This window comes from Schistocerca piceifrons, chromosome 4, assembly GCF_021461385.2.
Source record: "Schistocerca piceifrons isolate TAMUIC-IGC-003096 chromosome 4, iqSchPice1.1, whole genome shotgun sequence".
Lineage (NCBI taxonomy): Eukaryota > Metazoa > Arthropoda > Insecta > Orthoptera > Acrididae > Schistocerca > Schistocerca piceifrons.
In genome coordinates, this window is record NC_060141.1 from 76341708 (window position 1) to 76359812 (window position 18105).

The window sequence follows — 18105 nt, forward strand, 5'->3', positions numbered from 1 at the left end:
GCAACGAATTGCTATCCTTTAGAATTCTCCGATAAATCTCAGCCTGACTAGATTTACGAGGTCGTTCCGCTTTAAATTGCTCCGGATAGACACCTCTGGATACTGCACGTCTCAGACTGATTACACTGCCGCGTCGCTGATCATGTTGTTCGACGCGGCTTCTTTTCGCCTGTTTTCCCAGCCACGTTACTTCATTTCTAAGTCAACTCCCTGCACATAACTGCAGAGCTACGGCCGTCTGTTCATAGAATAGATGGAGCTGATTTAGCAAATATATGAGCCGCCAAAATTTTTCTAGAAATCATACTGATTTGCTTGTAAAATTCTGTGCGGTAGTAACCTTGTTGTAGACAATCATCGTTTGGTCCTCTAACGGCAGCCGTGTTTGCAGATAAAATTATGGGATTTTTGTTGTGTCTATCAAACAAAAAACTAATCTTTATTTCAGCGCCTTTGTGCCGTTACCAGTGGGTCATATTTTTTCATGTTATATTCTCGAGAAGGTTTTTCAGGGCCTTGTTTAAATTATGTGTTTTTCCTGTAACCAAGTTTGATTTCACTGGAACCGTTGTGCACCGCGAATGTAGTAACTACTTTTTTTAAGGAAAAGGAATTCACCAATCAGTTGCAAATCCAATCGACATTTTTAGTGCAGGTCTGGATTTCAGCCACTGAATAGCTATTATCTTCAGTGCATTTAAGCCGGCCGCTGTGGCCGGTTCTAGCTTCAGTCCGGAACCGCGCTGCTACTACGCTCGCAGGTTCGAATCCTGCCTCGGGCATGGATCTGTGTGAGGTTAGTTAGGTTTAAGTAGTTCTAAGTCTAGGGGACTGATGACTTCAGATGTTAAGTCCCATAGTGCTTAGAGCCATTTAAACCATCAGTGCATTTAAGTAGAGTCATATAGACTCGTCAAGCTTTTCGCCACACGCATTCTCACACACTTAGGACGTACATTGCCAGATTCAATTAGAATCTGGCACTGTAGGTCCTATAGTCATGTAATAAATGTGGTCAAAAGTTTGACGAGTCTATATGACTCTACTTACATGTACTGTATATAGCCATTCGGTATCTGAAATATAGGTCTGCAATGCAGATCGGATTTGCGACTGATAGGTGAATTCCTTTTCTTTTTTTGCGGAGGGAGTGGGGAGTAATCCCCATAAGTGTTGTCCTTATCTGTATATCTTTGCAAAAATACAGAGCCACAGTACATGTTTTCAAACAATCAACTCTCGCTAGTTAAAAAGTCAAACTTCGCGAAACACACTGCACGAACTTCGACATTGCGTTTTGCAACGTTCGACGCTTTAATTTGTGAGTGTGTTCATTTTTTTAAAGTACTATGGCTCTATGCCTGTTTCTGTAATAAATGTTTTGTATCTGTCGTCAACACTAAAGGCCCTATCACTCTCCTTCGGTGGACTCTATTTACCCTTTTGTTGGTGTTTCCCTTCTAATAACGATATACGAAATTATGTTTGTTAGGAAGTCGTCAACCCAATATCATTTCTCTTCCGGTATTCCGCATGTTGTTAGGATGGAAATTTCAAACGATCCGAATTGTAAGTGCTATTAGTTTTGTCAGCTTGTGGCTAGATACAGGACTCGAATGTACTTATTAACTCCCAAATTTGAAGACAGACGTATTTCCACATTTAACGATGGCAAACTTCGATGGTTGTTCATAAGTGTCTGAAAAATGGTTCAAATGGCTCTGAGCACTATGGGACGTAACATCTGAGGTCATCAGTCCCCTAGAACTTAGAACTACTTAAACCTAACTAACCTAAGGACAGCGCACACAACCATGCCCATGCAGGATTCGAACCTGCGACCGTAGCAGCAGCGCGGTTCCGGACTGAAGCGCCTAGAAGCGCACGGGCGCAACGGCCGGCATAGGTGTCTGACATTCCTCCTTATTGGATAGCGCCTCTGAAAGAAACCTCGTACGATTTTGCTTTTGGGCTCTCACTAACGCTTCGTATGAGCGAACAGTACGTCCGTTGTAGGCGCGCACTCTGAAGACATAGAGAGACAGACAGCCCGTGTGAAGGAAGTAGCGATCCACTGTGTGTGCGGATGTGGCGGGCTTTGTGTGTAGAGTGGTATCAGCAGGCAAGTAGGCCAGCTAGCGGTGAGCAGGCGCGATACAGGTTGTCACCGGGAAAGGGGGGGGGGGGGGGGGAAGGGAGAGGATGCGGCACGTGACCAGCTGCTGCCACGCCCCAGCCCTCTTTTGTTCCCAGCAGGGCCATAGGACGCCCACACTGGCGGGCTGTGGTGGCCACTAAGCACCATAATACAGAGGTACCAGTCTCTTGACCTTAACGGAATAATTCCTCGTGTTACAGTTATGAAGAAAAAAGAAAAATATCAGTATCTTCTGGGGGCAAAACACAGCTGCTGCGCCCCTCTTGATGAAGCTTCATTACGATGCTGCCAAGCCTTGTATCAGAACCGAGCATGAAGAGATGCCTGTGACCTTTGTCAGCGTCTACAAGTTAAGGGAATTTGATTCTGCCTATTATGTAAACAACTGATCCTTTTACTGCCTAAATATGTTGCAGCACATTATTGCCATCATCTCGGGGTCATGCTTTTTTTCATTTCTTATTCTCTTTAATTTCATGTTCTGTAAGACCATATTTACATCTACATCTACATTTATACTCCGCAAGCCACCCAACGGTGTGTGGCGGAGGGCACTTTACGTGCCACTGTCATTACCTCCCTTTCCTGTTCCAGTCACGTATGGTTCGCGGGAAGAACGACTGTCTGAAAGCCTCCGTGCGCGCTCTAATCTCTCTAATTTTACATTCGTGATCTCCTCGGGAGGTATAAGTAGGGGGAAGCAATATATTCGATACCTCATCCAGAAACGCACCCTCTCGAAACCTGGCGAGCAAGCTACACCGCGATGCAGAGCGCCTCTCTTGTTGAGTCTGCCACTTGAGTTTGTTAAACATCTCCGTAACGCTATCGCGGCTACCAAATAACCCTGTGACGAAACGCGCCGCTCTTCTTTGGATCTTCTCTATCTCCTCCGTCAACCCGATCTGATACGGATCGTACCAGATTATCGTATAACTTGCCTTACTTTTTCTCACAGTTGTTATCCACATATCTGTGCTGCTATCTTTCAGAAATAGGCAGAGAAAAACAGTATATGTTTTTAAATGAGCAACACGCACATATCAAAATGCCGAAAGCTACAAAACGCAATGTATACACGGTGTAACTGTTATAAGTTCAGATATTTCTAATGGTGACTTTTGTGTTCGTGACTTTTGTGTTGGCAGAAGAGCCAACACCGTTTTACGAGTGGCGGCAGAATTGCACGCGTTTTAGCTCACGCAGGCTGGCGTGAGGCGGGAAGAACTATACTGACGTGAGGTCTGGGACATGACAAGGAATGAGAATTCAGAAAGCGGACGAAATTAGTTTGGGAGATACTTAACTTTAATCCATTAATGATGAACGTCGCTCTTGAAGGTACATGATTCACAATATTATCTGTTCAGAATACATTCTTGAAGACAGTACTTATAGTAACTGAATATGGCGCCTTGCTAGGTCGTAGAAAATGACGTAGCTGAAGGCTATGCTAAACTGCCGTCTCTGCAAATGAGAGCGTATGTAGACAGTGAACCATCGCTAGCAAAGTCGGCTGCACAACTGGGGCGAGTGCTAGGAAGTCTCTCTAGACTAGACCTGCCGTGTGGCGGCGCTCGGTCTGCAATCACTGATAGTGGCGACACGCGGGTCCGACGTATACAAACGGACCGCAGCCGATTTAAAGGCTACCACCTAGCAAGTGTGGTGTCTGGCGGTGACACCACAGTGACTGAGGACAGTGTACTGAACAACATTACACCAAATAATGATAATTAATCGAAACCCTCAGCTGCGAACAGGTGCTGTTGATCTACCTCAATTGGGACAGCTGAAAAAGTGTGCCCCGAGCGGGACTCGAACCCGGGATCTCCTGCTTACATAGCAGGCGCTCTATCCATCTGAGCCACCGAGGGCACAGGTATATCAACAGCACCTGTTGGCCGCTGAGAGTTTCGATTTATTGTTATTTCTTTCTAGAAAAGCTGCATGGTCATCATTGGTATCTGTTTTTCGGAACAGTTACTATCTTCATAACATTACATCAGTATTTACGTTTTTTTGCAGACTAATAATTTCAGCTCTTATGAATAGTATATTTTAGGTTGGTTAGTACCTCCAGGTACATGTGACAAGAGCAAATCTTCAATGCTAGTCAGAGAAAAACAGTATGTTTTTAAATGAACAACACTCACATATCAAAATGCCAAAAGCTACAAAACGCAATGTATACACGGTGTAACTGCTATAAGTACAGATATTTCTAATGGCGACTGAGGCAGCAGGACAGGTACCGAAGTTAGTCTGACAGGCGTTAGGACCGTGCAGAAAACATCGTGTCCTAAACTTTGTGACATGCTTTTGGGAACTCTATTGGACGCAGAGGAAGAGCAACCAACACATTGACGAGTGTACATATTAGGTACTACCTATAAAAATATGTCCCCTTACACCTGTTACACACAGTATGTTCAGCCTAAGTGTTTTGTGAAGTTTGACGTTTGAAATCGCGAGTGTCGTTCATCTGAAAACATGTGCTGTGGTTATGCCTTTTCTCGCAGAAGTATACAGGCGAGGACAAGAATATGAGAAAAACTGATAATTTAAAGAAGGCTCTATACAGAACCCAACCTCCTCGACAATAAGATACGAAAAAAACATAGCCCCCTAATAATTGGACAAATGTGCTGAAACCAGTTTGAGAAATGAAAAGATCAGTTTTTGAAACTTCCTGGCAGATTAAAACTGTGTGCCCGACCGAGACTCGAAATCGGAACCTTTGCCTTTCGCGGGCAAGTGCTCTACCATCTGAGCTACCGAAGCACGACTCATGCCCAGTACTCACAGCTTTACTTCTGCCAGTACCTCGTCTCCTACCTTCCAAACTTTACAGAAGCTCTCCTGCGAACCTTGCGGAACTAGCACTCCTGAAAGAAAGAATATTGCGGAGACATGGCTTAGCCACAGCCTGGGGGATGTTTCCAGAATGAGATTTTCACTCTGCAGCGGAGTGTGCGCTGATATGAAACTTCCTGGCAGATTAAAACTGTGTGCCCAACCGAGACTCGAACTCGGGACCTTTGCCTTGCCCGCGAAAGGCGAAGGTCGCGAGTTCGAGTCTCGGTCGGGCACACAGTTTTAATCTGCCAGGAACTTTCATATCAGCGCACACTCCGCTGCAGAGTGAAAATCTCATTCTAGATCAGTTTTTGTTTGATAGGCGAAATCAAATCCACACAGTTTAATTTGCAAACACGGCTCCTGTTACACTAACAAAACCCAGATGACGATGATAAACTACGTAGTTACCACAGCCAGAATTTTAGACGTAAATCGGAATTTTTCCAACGAAATTTTGGCGACTGATACGTTTACTAAGTCAGTTTCATCTTTTCTATAAATACGTATTCGTGTACCTGCAGAAAAAGATTTGAACTGAGAAAAAATGTCGGCACGATAATTAAAAAATATTGAATCGATTTGTCAACAGAAGATGCGTAGGGAGAGTAGCTTGACATCATCCCGCATAAGCGGAAAGAAAGATAAAGTTTAACATGTGTTCGACGTCGAGTACATTAACGACGGTGCACAAGAGCAGTTGCATAACGGGGGAATCAAAGTCGGTTGGGGCTTTGTTGAAACAAACCCGCTCATTCTATAGAAAAGGAATCCAGTTTGTTAACAACTGCGTCACATCGCTCAGTCATTAATCATTATCCTAACGGCAGTTCGTGTGGAGGAAGTATCACGATCAGGTATCGTTACCAGCTTCAGGTATCTACAAAGTAAGCGAAAATCTTTGTTAACAGTGTGAGATATTTTACTTGCAGAAGATGTAGTTGTACAGTATTATAGTTGTAATTCGCTTTTGTGTTTGCGAAGTAATGGGATTTTATTCAGTTACTTTCCGGATAACGGCCATGCCATCCTTCCCATCATGCATGCGTGAGCATGTCAGCTAAGTTTTGGAAGCTACTCGAAACGACCAACTGATAGAATCCATGTACTAATTACTGAGGTAGCGATGCGCGCTGCGCGTGGTTCTCCAGGGAATGGCGGTTTTAATTTGCTATCCTGTGAACGATATGTCTGATGTGTAACTGTGTTGCATGGACGGCTGCGATTTGTGGCAGTGCCGCATTCTGTTGTTCATGGTAGGAAAGAAAAAAAAAAAAAAAAAACCAGAGCTCCTTTCAAATACACTCCTGGAAATTGAAATAAGAACACCGTGAATTCATTGTCCCAGGAAGGGGAAACTTTATTGACACATTCCTGGGGTCAGATACATCACATGATCACACTGACAGAACCACAGGCACATAGACACAGGCAACAGAGCATGCACAATGTCGGCACTAGTACAGTGTATATCCACCTTTCGCAGCAATGCAGGCTGCTATTCTCCCATGGAGATGATCGTAGAGATGCTGGATGTAGTCCTGTGGAACGGCTTGCCATGCCATTTCCACCTGGTACCTCAGTTGGACCAGCGTTCGTGCTGGACGTGCAGACCGCGCGAGACGACGCTTCATCCAGTCCCAAACATGCTCAATGGGGGACAGATCCGGAGATCTTGCTGGCCAGGGTAGTTGACTTACACCTTCTAGAGCACGTTGGGTGGCACGGGATACATGCGGACGTGCATTGTCCTGTTGGAACAGCAAGTTCCCTTGCCGGTCTAGGAATGGTAGAACGATGGGTTCGATGACGGTTTGGATGTACCGTGCACTATTCAGTGTCCCCACGACGATCACCAGTGGTGTACGGCCAGTGTAGGAGATCGCTCCCCACACCATGATGCCGGGTGTTGGCCCTGTGTGCCTCGGTCGTATGCAGTCCTGATTGTGGCGCTCACCTGCACGGCGCCAAACACGCATACGACCATCATTGGCACCAAGGCAGAAGCGACTCTCATTGCAGAAGACGACACGTCTCCATTCGTCCCTCCATTCACGCCTGTCGCGACACCACTGGAGGCGGGCTGCACGATGTTGGGGCGTGAGCGGAAGACGGCCTAACGGTGTGCGGGACCGTAGCCCAGCTTCATGGAGACGGTTGCGAATGGTCCTCGCCGATACCCCAGGAGCAACAGTGTCCCTAATTTGCTGGGAAGTGGCGGTGCGGTCCCCTACGGCACTGCGTAGGATCCTACGGTCTTGGCGTGCATCCGTGCGTCGCTGCGGTCCGGTCCCGGGTCGACGGGCACGTGCACCTTCCGCCGACCACTGGCGACAACATCGATGTACTGTGGAGACCTCACGCCCCACGTGTTGAGCAATTCGGCGGTACGTCCACCCGGCCTCCCGCATGCCCACTATACGCCCTCGCTCAAAGTCCGTCAACTGCACATACGGTTCACGTCCACGCTGTCGCGGCATGCTACTAGTGTTAAAGACTGCGAAGGAGCTCCGTATGCTACGGCAAACTGGCTGACACTGACGGCGGCGGCGCACAAATGCTGCGCAGCTAGCGCCATTCGACGGCCAACACCGCGGTTCCTGGTGTGTCCGCTGTGCCGTGCGTGTGATCATTGCTTGTACAGCCCTCTCGCAGTGTCCGGAGCAAGTATGGTGGGTCTGACACACCGGTGTCAATGTGTTCTTTTTTCCATTTCCAGGAGTGTATATGAATAGGGCCATAGACCTAATTGGTCTCAGTGCTATGTCATCATTTAACGATGTGTTGCGTATGTGTCAGTTACTGCGCGACGGAGGAGGCACAGTAACTCAAGAGAAAAAAAAAATCAGGGACCGAGAGACAGAGCAACATAAATACACAGACATTACCATCAATACCTATGTAAGGTCCTAAAGTACGTGAAAATGGAAACAGATTCCTGAAACATGTCGTGCTGCACGTGAAAAGAGATGTAAATGGTGAAGTACTTAATTATTTAAATAATTATTGACGCCGTTGCAGACTTCCAAAAAACGTCATTTACGATGGATGAAATTAATTAACCGCCAGATAGATGTCAAGTGAAGAACGCTGAAGATTAGATGGGTAGATCACATAACTAATGAGGAAGTATTGAATAGGATTGGGGAGAAGAGAAGTTTGTGGCACAGCTTGACCAGAAGAAGGGATCAGCTGGTAGGACATGTTCTGAGGCATCAAGGGATCACCAATTTAGTATTGGAGGGCAGCGTGGAGGGTAAAAATCGTAGAGGGAGACCAAGAGATGAATACACTAAGCAGATTCAGAAGGATGTAGGTTGCAGTAGGTACTGGGAGATGAAGAAATTTGCACAGGGTAGAGTAGCACGGAGAGCTGCATCAAACCAGTCTCAGGACTGAAGACCACAACAACAACAACAGATGTCAAGTGTCTCATGTCCGCACCCCACGAGACACTGCGTACATGCTTCGATTCGATGTCAGGAATTTCACTCTGAACACTCCCCTTAGACGAAAATTACTTCGACCACTGGGATTGGAATGGGTCACCGCTCTGTCGAGCTTCATCGCACTAACATGCATTAGAGACTTCGAAATTGGAGGCTATCGTAATCTGATCTATACAAAGAGAACCCTCGCTTTACAGATAGCTGAATTAATATTGTTTCCATGTGAAACCCGTAAACATTTTTCGTTTCCAAGCGTAATAATAATTTCAATAGTTACATCCTGAAATAAAACTTTTCTTGACGTCATAGTTTACTACGAAGGGCATCCGCCGCATACGTCGCGTATGTAATGGCTCCCAAGTCCTCCCAGCTTAGAAATAACTTTGGTGTCTAGTCTCACAGTTCTGTGAGGGTAAACAAATTCGGAAGATGTAGAAGACCCCGAATGGGGACTTCGACAACGAACATGTGTTCTAAAGATATCGACGATGTATCGGAAGACAGAGTTTACTGTAGCGTTGTGTTTGTGCTTGGAGTATACGTAACAGATAAACAACCTGCAACTTATGTGTACCCTGGCTCCCACGGAAGTAGGTTGCGTAAAGAAGCGGGGACATTCACGTTTCTTTTCCATTCCAAAACACAGCTCCATTCTCAGAGGTTTGGCCCACCATAACAGTCAATTCCCCTTCCTCCCATTTATTAGCCAGCGCAGTAATATTGCAGCGCGCAACGCAATAATCTCCCAAAACATCGTGCGGTGCAGTGTAGTGCAGCAATCATTCAGGGTCACTGTGATTTTGAAACGACAGACAAGTATTCTCCAATATAGATGTCTAAAAACAACGCCAGAAAGCGTTTACAAGTGCGGTAACACACTGCTTTAAGAGGATTTATTTCGTGAAAGTGTCGCATTTCCAGAGTGTAGAAAAGAACTGTATACAGAAACCCCTTGAAATCTTATAGGACCGAGCATGGCTTGTAACTATATCCACTCATCTGCAACTGAGGTAGAGGCAGATTACTATACTCCAATTAGGCATACGTTCTTTGACCTATCGAATCTGTAAACCATGTACATATATAAAACTGTATGTGTGTATGTATGTGTGTGTGTGTGTGTGTGTGTGTGTGTGTGTGTGTGTGTTTTACACATCTCCTCCTAAACTACTGGATCGATTTCTATCACACAGGGAACACCTAGAATGGGAAGAATATTGTAGGGACAAGAAACACGTAACTCCCATATTATAGGTGGGGGTGAAAAGGGTTGATAACTCCTGATATCTAGGCTTCCGTGCATAACATGAAACTTGTGCAGGTATGCATCCCAAGGAGCATAGGTGCGGATATGCATGACTGAGCAGAGAGCAGACAAGGAGATAGACAAAAGTCGGAGTAAGAGATGGATGGAGAGAGATGGAAGAGAGTGGGGGTGAGAGTGAAAAGGTTTGGTAGCCCCTGACATCTAGGCTGCTCTGCATGACATGCATGTTGTGTGGGTAGTATTCGAAGGCAGTCCAGGTGGTGTACGTGCGGATCGGCACAGCTGAGCAGGGAGAGGGGGGAAGAGGAGGGGATGGACAGAGAGAGGGTGGAGGAGGGCACAGACAGAGAGTTGGGGAAAGGAAGAGCAGAGAGGAAGGAGGAGGAGATGAACGGAGAGAGGGTGGACAAAGAAACGTATGCGATACGTATGCTGTTTGAGTCTGTGAGAGAAGGTGTTGAAAAAGGTTTGTGTATTTATGAATTCATTAGGCTTTTAAAAAGGGATATTCAATGATACTTTGATTTGTACCAATGACTTGATAGTTTCTTTAATTTGTTAATGTATGAAAACTTAACTTCTGGTATCAGAATGTTTTGTGTTTCTGTACTCACGAAAACGTTGCCAGCCAGCCGAAATCGGCTATCATCCAGTTGTTATTGCATTATAAAGCGATAAAAACGATTGAAATTTATGACGAAAGATGATTGCTTCTGGTGTGTCCCATGGGAACGAACTAGAATCTTCAATTTTCTCAGTATACGTAAAAGATTTACAGGCAGCAGCAGCAATACCATAAGATTGTTCGCTGACCCCGATACTGTCCATGGGACACTATCGCCGTTGGACGAGGAAGACTTGGACAAAATTTCCATGTAATAAAAGTGGATAAATATAAGATAACGTCTATAACAAAGAGGCAGAACCCGACTGCATCTGATTATGGGATTAGTGGTGAGGATCTTGAGCATGTCACGTTGTACTCGTATTTAGAAAGGTAGTAAGCCTTCTAAGAAGCGATTTGAAATGGGACGATGATGTAAAATCAGTATTAGGGAAAGAGAAGGGAAGAATGTACGGAGCAACTGTTGAGTAACTGACCGCGCAGATGAACCAAGGGACTCCTCAATGACCGTTCAGCGAACGTTGCTGCCTATGCGCTTCTGCAGCAGACTCCTGGTTCACAGACCCATGCTGACTGCTGTTCGTCGTCGAAGAAGATCAGAATTTGCACGTCAATACCCCAACTGGACGTCTACAGAGTGGCGGGAGGTGGTCTTTTCAGATGAATCATGTTTTATGCTCCATGGGAAGGATGGCCGTTGGCTTGTCCGGCGTGCAAAGTCTGAAAGCATACACCCGCCTGCATTGTGGCCTGGGGAATGTTTTCCTGGCATTCCCTGGTTGACCTCGTCATTCTGGAAGTTACAGTAGGTCAACACAAGTGTGCATCTCTGGGGACCATGCCCACCCCTACACGGAATTTGTTTTTCCTCGGCACGATGGCATCTACCAGCAGCACAATGTAACGCGTGACACAGCTCGCATTGTACGCGCCTGTTTCGAAGAGCACCAGGACGAGTTTACTGTACTCCCCAGGCAACCAAACTGCCCGGATTTATAACCAGCTGAGAAACTATGGGACCACCTCAACCGGCTGTTTGCTCCGTGGATCCTCAATCAAACCTAGTGCAGCTGGGCACGGCACTGAAGTCGGCATGGCTTCATATCCCTACCGGTATCTTCCAGAACCTCACCAACTCTCTTGCTGCACTTCTCGCAGTGGTTCGCGCTGTAGAAAGTGATTATTCAGGCTTTTGACAGATGGTCACATTAATGTGACTTAAAGCAGCACTCCGTCATCAGGCCACATGTGGCCAACCGGTACCATCCGACCGCCGTGTCACCCTCAGATGAGGATGCGGATAGGAGGAGCGTGTGGTCAGCACACCGTTCTCACCGTCGTTATGATGGTTTTCTTTGACTGGAGCCGCTACTATTTGGTCGAGTGGCTTCTCGTTTGGCATCACGAGGCTGAGTGCACCCCGAAAAACGGCATCAGCGTATGGCGGCCCGGATGGTCACCCATCCAAGTGCCGGCCACGCCCGACAGCGCTTAACATCGCTGATTTGATGGGAACTGGTGTATCCACTGTGGTAAGGCCGTTGACGTTTAATGTGACTTGGCAGTGTATATTACTTAGCAACAGTCCCGGTACCCCATTCAAGTTGCAGGTTGTCCATGTAAAGTCTTGCGGCAACAACGAAAATATTATTTTAAGTATTTCGCGTTGTTATTGTTCAAATTTAAAAATGTGAAATATTGTCATAATCTACTCATTAAAAGGTGTTACATTATGTCAAAAGTCTGACGCAATAAGGGAAGGGAAGTATTTTCTTGCGGCAGCGTAAGTGACGGTGCGCAAATACCCGGACTTTAATCATCCAGTATTTGAGAATCAGAGCACTTAAGAAACTTCCAACAAACTTTAAGCGTATTTTCAATATTTTCTAAATTTTTTCTTGCTTACACAATTAACGTCAAACATTTGACACATTAGTTAATGCGTTGGAGTCATCATAAACTTTTTTGTGCTTTATTTTAGGTAATATTTTTAATTTATCGATGTTTATGGTGGCCAGGTTGCAATGTGTTGGGGGTTTATATTCAGATATCTGATGGTATGTAAAAATGTGTTAACATTTTTTCGAAATAATTTCAACCCTTCCAACATATTTGTAACATTTACAAATCTGAAGATGGCAATATAACTTTGCTAAACTAGTAATCAGGGTATGTATCAAAGGCGTTGTGGGCAATAAAATTTCGATTTCGGAAGTTTTTTTACATATAACACATTAACTCATTTGTAAAGTAATAAAACGCTTGAAGCTGGGAGTTGGATTCTTTAAGGAACCGGGAGAGGGTGGGGCGGTTACTGGTTAGTATCTAATTCACTTCCTCACGACAGTATTCAAGTCGACTTTGATAACGGAGTACGAAGAGCCAAAACAGCGCTGAAAAAATGCTATCATTCGTTTTGCAAAGCCGTATAGGCTACGGACACAGTGTCAAGCGCGCCAGCTGTAGTACACAAAACTACGTCATGAACAAAAAGCTGCGACATTTTGCGGGTGGGGAAGGCAGCAGTATGCCAAATGCGCTGGGCGCTGCAGAAATTTCTGATAGCAGCCAAGCGAATTGTAAAATGAAAAATCCTGAAATTGTTTTAAAGCGAGCGACAAGTCTACATTTTACTGCTCTAAAGACGGACAGTCTGTCTTACTCACCGATGTACCTAAATCGCGTCGTCGTACTCGCGACCGGCTCGATGTCACATGGTTCTACTCCCAGTGAGGAAACAAAAGGAAAAAGAAATGTCATCAGTGGTACACAGCTGATGCTTTATTGCTGGTTACAAGCGTGCGCGCTAGTGTATTAGACCGGACCTCAATCCTTTCATTTGGTGGGACTGAGTGAACCGAAGACATGCTAAAAATGATGATTTGTCTGTACACTGATTACATAAATTTCGTCATACTTTTGCAATTTTTACACACAAGGAAGCTCAACTGGATTTTCTTTCGCCCTTTTATTGGCATCCTCAATCAAACATCCGCAGTTCTGATGAGCCGCTACACTAGCACGCACTCGTCACATCTGTCTATACTAAACACTTACATTGCAAAGTACGTAAAGGATGAAAAGAGACAAGATCAAGTTACATACACCAGCACCACGCTACAACAGCAACTCGGGTGTTCAGTATTTTAATCACAGTCAGTAAATAACAAGTTCGCCAAACGTGAGTAGGAAAAACCACCATCTTTAATTTTGTAATTCCCTCGCAAGGCGTTAACGAACACAGTGAAAAGCTTTTAAACTTTCCGTGATTACATTTTCTTCTGACTTTCTCTCGGCGTCTCTCATTCAGTTATCAAATCTGTCACAGAAGACACACTGCTCGTTTGTTTATTCTCATCTTCATCAGCGTAATGGATCCAGTAATTACTGCGCACGTGAGGAGTGCTTAAGGGCGGCTATCAGGTATGCTGTCTAAACGCCCTTCTTTTTACGTTTTGTAAACTTGGCCGTATGTCTTTACGGTAGTAACTTACATGTTTAGTCATATCCTCCCTTCTCCATTAACATTTCCGTCGCCGGGTCCAAGAGTACGCTCTTTATTTACTAGAGTCTTTCAGATTCCTATAAAGTGTAAAGGGAATCAGTACTGCATCCAATTAAGTGAAAGTGGGCAGTTTCTTAAGAACTCAGCAATGTAGGAAAACGTTTATCGGTTTCTATAGACTGTGGATACCTTACTGCTTGTAAATGGACGCAAAGTGTACAGCTTATAGTTTAGGTAAGGAAACTGTAATTTGGCATAGCTTTATTCGGATATTGACGATTTGAGTAACGGTAGTGAAATGAGTTTTCAACATCAGTATTTCAACATTAGTTTGTCTTGAAAACTCAGATAGTTATTTGCTAGAACTTTAATGAGAAAATCTTGGATTCTTGCGAATTTTTTTCTAATAACCACTATTTCAAAGGCTACCGTGTCAGTCAAAACTATGAAGTCGTTTACATCTCGAGTTCTGTGTTACGTAGCAGGTAGTTTCCTTACTCCCTCCCTCTACCCATCTGTCCCCCCTCCCCTCTCTCTCTTTCTCTTCTGCCAATTACTTTTAATTAACAGAATCCAGAGGCAGAAGCACAGCTCCATCAAAATCATGCGTTTCACGTTTAAAATTCCAATGAATATCCATTCTTTCCACTGACTTAACAAATATTAGGAGCAAGGCAGCTGAATAGTCACCATTTTGTTATACCGGCGGCAGCATCATTCATGAACGTTGGCAATAGTTTTAAGTAGAGCTAAATGCAGAGTGTTCGGATATATGCAAATGCCTCGTAATAGAGATTTTCCAAAACGTGTAGCATACCAATTATTAGATAAAGCTATAAACTAGATGACGTGAGTTTCTTGAAAAATCACAATTAATAATTTATAATAGTGCTGAAGAACTACTTCACGAACTTCTAACCACTAGGCCGTGTGCCATCTGCCGCGTTAAACCATAAAACCCCGACAAAATCAGTTAAACTCTGTAAATTGTACTATGGACCGAGGATGTAACATACAATGTTGATGGTGCTATGTCGGGGAAAGTGATTCTTACCACTGCACGACATTTTAAAGTGAAGTAGGCTACGCGCCGCCCAGATCACGTAAGTCTTCTGTTTATTAGAAAATCTCCAATCCACAATTGGTGTGATACTCCGTACGCTGGTACTTTGCTCATTAGGCAGCAGTCCGGAACTGTATCGAAAGCCTTCCGGTAGTCAAGAAACACGGCATCTACCTGGGTGCCTGTATCTACTGCTTTCTGGCACTCGTGGACTACAAGAGCGAGCTGGGTTTCACACGACCGTTGTTTTTCGGAACCGATGTTGATTAATACAGAGGGTATTTTCGACGTCCAGAAATGTCATAATACGCCAGCTTAAAACATGTTCCAAAATTTTGCAACAGCCCGACGTCATATTTCTGTACTTTTGTACGTTTGTTTGACGACCCTTCTTAAACACTGGAATAACTTGTAGTTTTTTCCAGTGATTAGGAACGCTTCGTTCCACGTAAGTTCAAATTCAAATGGCTCCAAGCACTTTGAGACTTACGAGGGTAATCCCAAAAGTAAGGTCTTTAATTTTTTTGTAAGTACATAGACCTGTTTATTTCTACAATGGTTTACATCAGTTTACAGCTTGAACATTTAGCTATTTTTCGACATAATCACCATTTCTGTCGATGCATTTTTGTAGACGCTGTGGCAGTTTTTGTATGCCCATGTCATACCAGCTCACCGCCGTGCTGTTCAGAAAGTTATGAACCTCTTCTTTCACCTCGTCGTCGGAGCTGAATCGCTTTCTGGCCAAATGTTCTTTTAACCTAGGGAACAGGTGATAGTAACTGGGCGCCAAGTCAGGACTATAGGGTGGATGGGTGATTATGTTCCGCTGGAACTGTTGCAGGAGAGCAACGGTTTGCCGAGCGATGTGTGGGAAAGCGTTGTCATGGAGAATGTGTACGCCCTTGCTCAATATTCCTCTTCTCCGCTTCTGAATTGCCCGTTTGAGTTTTTTCAGAGTCTCGCAGTACCTGTCAGCGTTAATTGTGGTCCCAGCGATTCAGCTCCGACGACGAGGTGAAAGAAGAGGTTCATAACTTTCTGAACAGCATGGCGGCCAGCTGGTATGACATGGGCATACAAAAACTGCCACAGCGTCTACAAAAATGCATCGACAGAAATGGTGATTATGTCGAAAAATAGCTAAATGTTCAAGCTGTAAACTGATGTAAACCAATGTAGAAATAAACAGGTCTATGTACTTATAATAAAATTAAAGACCTTACTTTTGGGATTACCTTCGTAAGTCCCATAGTGCTTGGAGCCATTTGAATTTGAACTTACGTGGAACGAAGCGTTCCTAATCACTGGAAAAAGTACAAGTCATTCCTGTGTTTAAGAAGGGTCGTCGAACAGACGCACAGAAGTACAGAAATATGACATCGGACTGTTGCAAAATTTTGGAACATGGTTTACGCTGGCGTATTATATTTCTGGACGCCGAAAATATCCTCTGTATTAATCAACATGGGTTCCGAAAAACAACGGTCGTGTGAGACCCAGCTCGCTCTTATAGTCCACGAGTGCCAGAAAGCAGTAGATACAGGCACCCAGGTAGCTGTAAACTGATGTAAACCATTGGAAAAATAAACAAGTCTATGTACTTATAAAAAATAGGAGACCTTACGTTTGGGATTACCCTCTTAACATCTGAGGTCATCAGTTCCCTAGAACTTAGAACTACTTAAACCTAACCTAAGGACATCACACACATCCATGCCCGAGACAGGATTCGAACCTGCGACCGTAGCAGCAGCGCGGTTCGGGACTGAAGCGCCTAGAGCCGCGCGGCCACAGCGGCCGGCTCCGCGTGAGTAATGACACGGAACAATCAGAGCAAAATATCTCTATATCTATGTAGCGTCACTGTCACTTTACCATCTCTCGGTCGCCATCGCATCACACATAAAATTGATTTTCAAAATTTTCAACTAATTAGTTTCCTGAATCTAAATTAATTTTCAGCCCCAAGTGCTCAAGTTTCTTTATCTAGGCACTTTTTATTGTCTCGCCGTCCCTCGAGTGTGTCATCGCAGCTGCCTCGAACATGTGAGCTACGGGGCTGACTGCAATCCCAGGTTGCGAGCAGGCATTTTGGGCCGAGTGAGAGACGGGCGTAGCTTTCCCAGGCAGCGCCCGTGCTGATTAGCCTCGGTAGCTATCGGCGGCCGGAGAAAGCCCGCCGTAAACGCTTTCGTTCACAGCTAGAAAGCGCCAGCTCGTCTCCGAAGAGTACCCAGGGGGACGAAAAGGTTGCTGTCTCGAGGCTCCGGTGTTACTGCGCTGCAACAAAGCACAGGTAATAAGCTGAGGCTGCCTGTTCACGAGCCGAAGACTAGATAAACAGCTCATCACGATGCATTCGTCTCGGTCCATTACTGCTTGGCACCTTTACTCGATACTTCTAGGCGACTGGTACCCGCTCGTTACCTTATTCGGATTCGTAGTCTTAAGCCGAACACTGATGGAAAACGAGTTGCAACTCCTCCACTAATATGGGCAGCGTTTCCTTGGACATATCTGTATTACACTTCGCTGGTTATGGCTACGTAGTTCGTTCCCAAGCGACGACGTAGTGGCGTTCCGAAAAGCATGAGTTTTCAGGCAGGTTCTCCATATCTCCACATATACTCACGCAAACAGCCGGCCGCCGTGGTCGAGCCGTTCCAGCCGCTTCAGTCCGGAGCCGCGCTGCTGCTGCGGTCGCAGGTTCGAATCCTGCCTCGGGCATGGATGTGTGTGATGTCCTTAGGTTAGTTATTGGTTCAAATGGCTCTGAGCACTAAGCGACTTAACTGCTGAGGTCATCAGTCGCCTAGAACTTAGAACTAAGTAAACTTAACTAACCTAAGGATATCACACACATCCATGCCTGAAGCAGGATTCGAACCTGCGACCGTAGGGGTCACTCGGCTCCAGTCTGTAGCGCCCAGAACCGCACGGCCACTCCGGCCGGCTTAGGTTAGTTAGGTTTAAGTTGTTCTAAGTCTAGGGGACTGATGACCTCAGATGTTCCATATTGCTTAGAGCCATTTGAACCAACTCACGCAAACACTGCCCTACTCTGTTCATGAGTATGTGGAGTAAACATTGATGCTCCAAAATATTTGACCTCCTGATTAATAGCTTGCTGGAAACCAATAATGCAGCGATTCTTCGTGGCATGGATTCGTTAAGTC

General features: G+C 45.1%; 1 protein-coding gene and 1 non-coding gene across 2 annotated transcripts in view; both read right to left on the reverse strand.

Moving 5' to 3' along the window:
- LOC124796282 (dual specificity tyrosine-phosphorylation-regulated kinase 4) overlaps positions 1-18105 on the reverse strand; it is a 427864-nt gene that overhangs the window by 314406 nt on the left and 95353 nt on the right. The window lies entirely within an intron of this gene.
- Positions 3962-4036, reverse strand: Trnat-ugu. The gene has a single exon. It is a non-coding gene; the product is annotated as a tRNA-Thr (tRNA).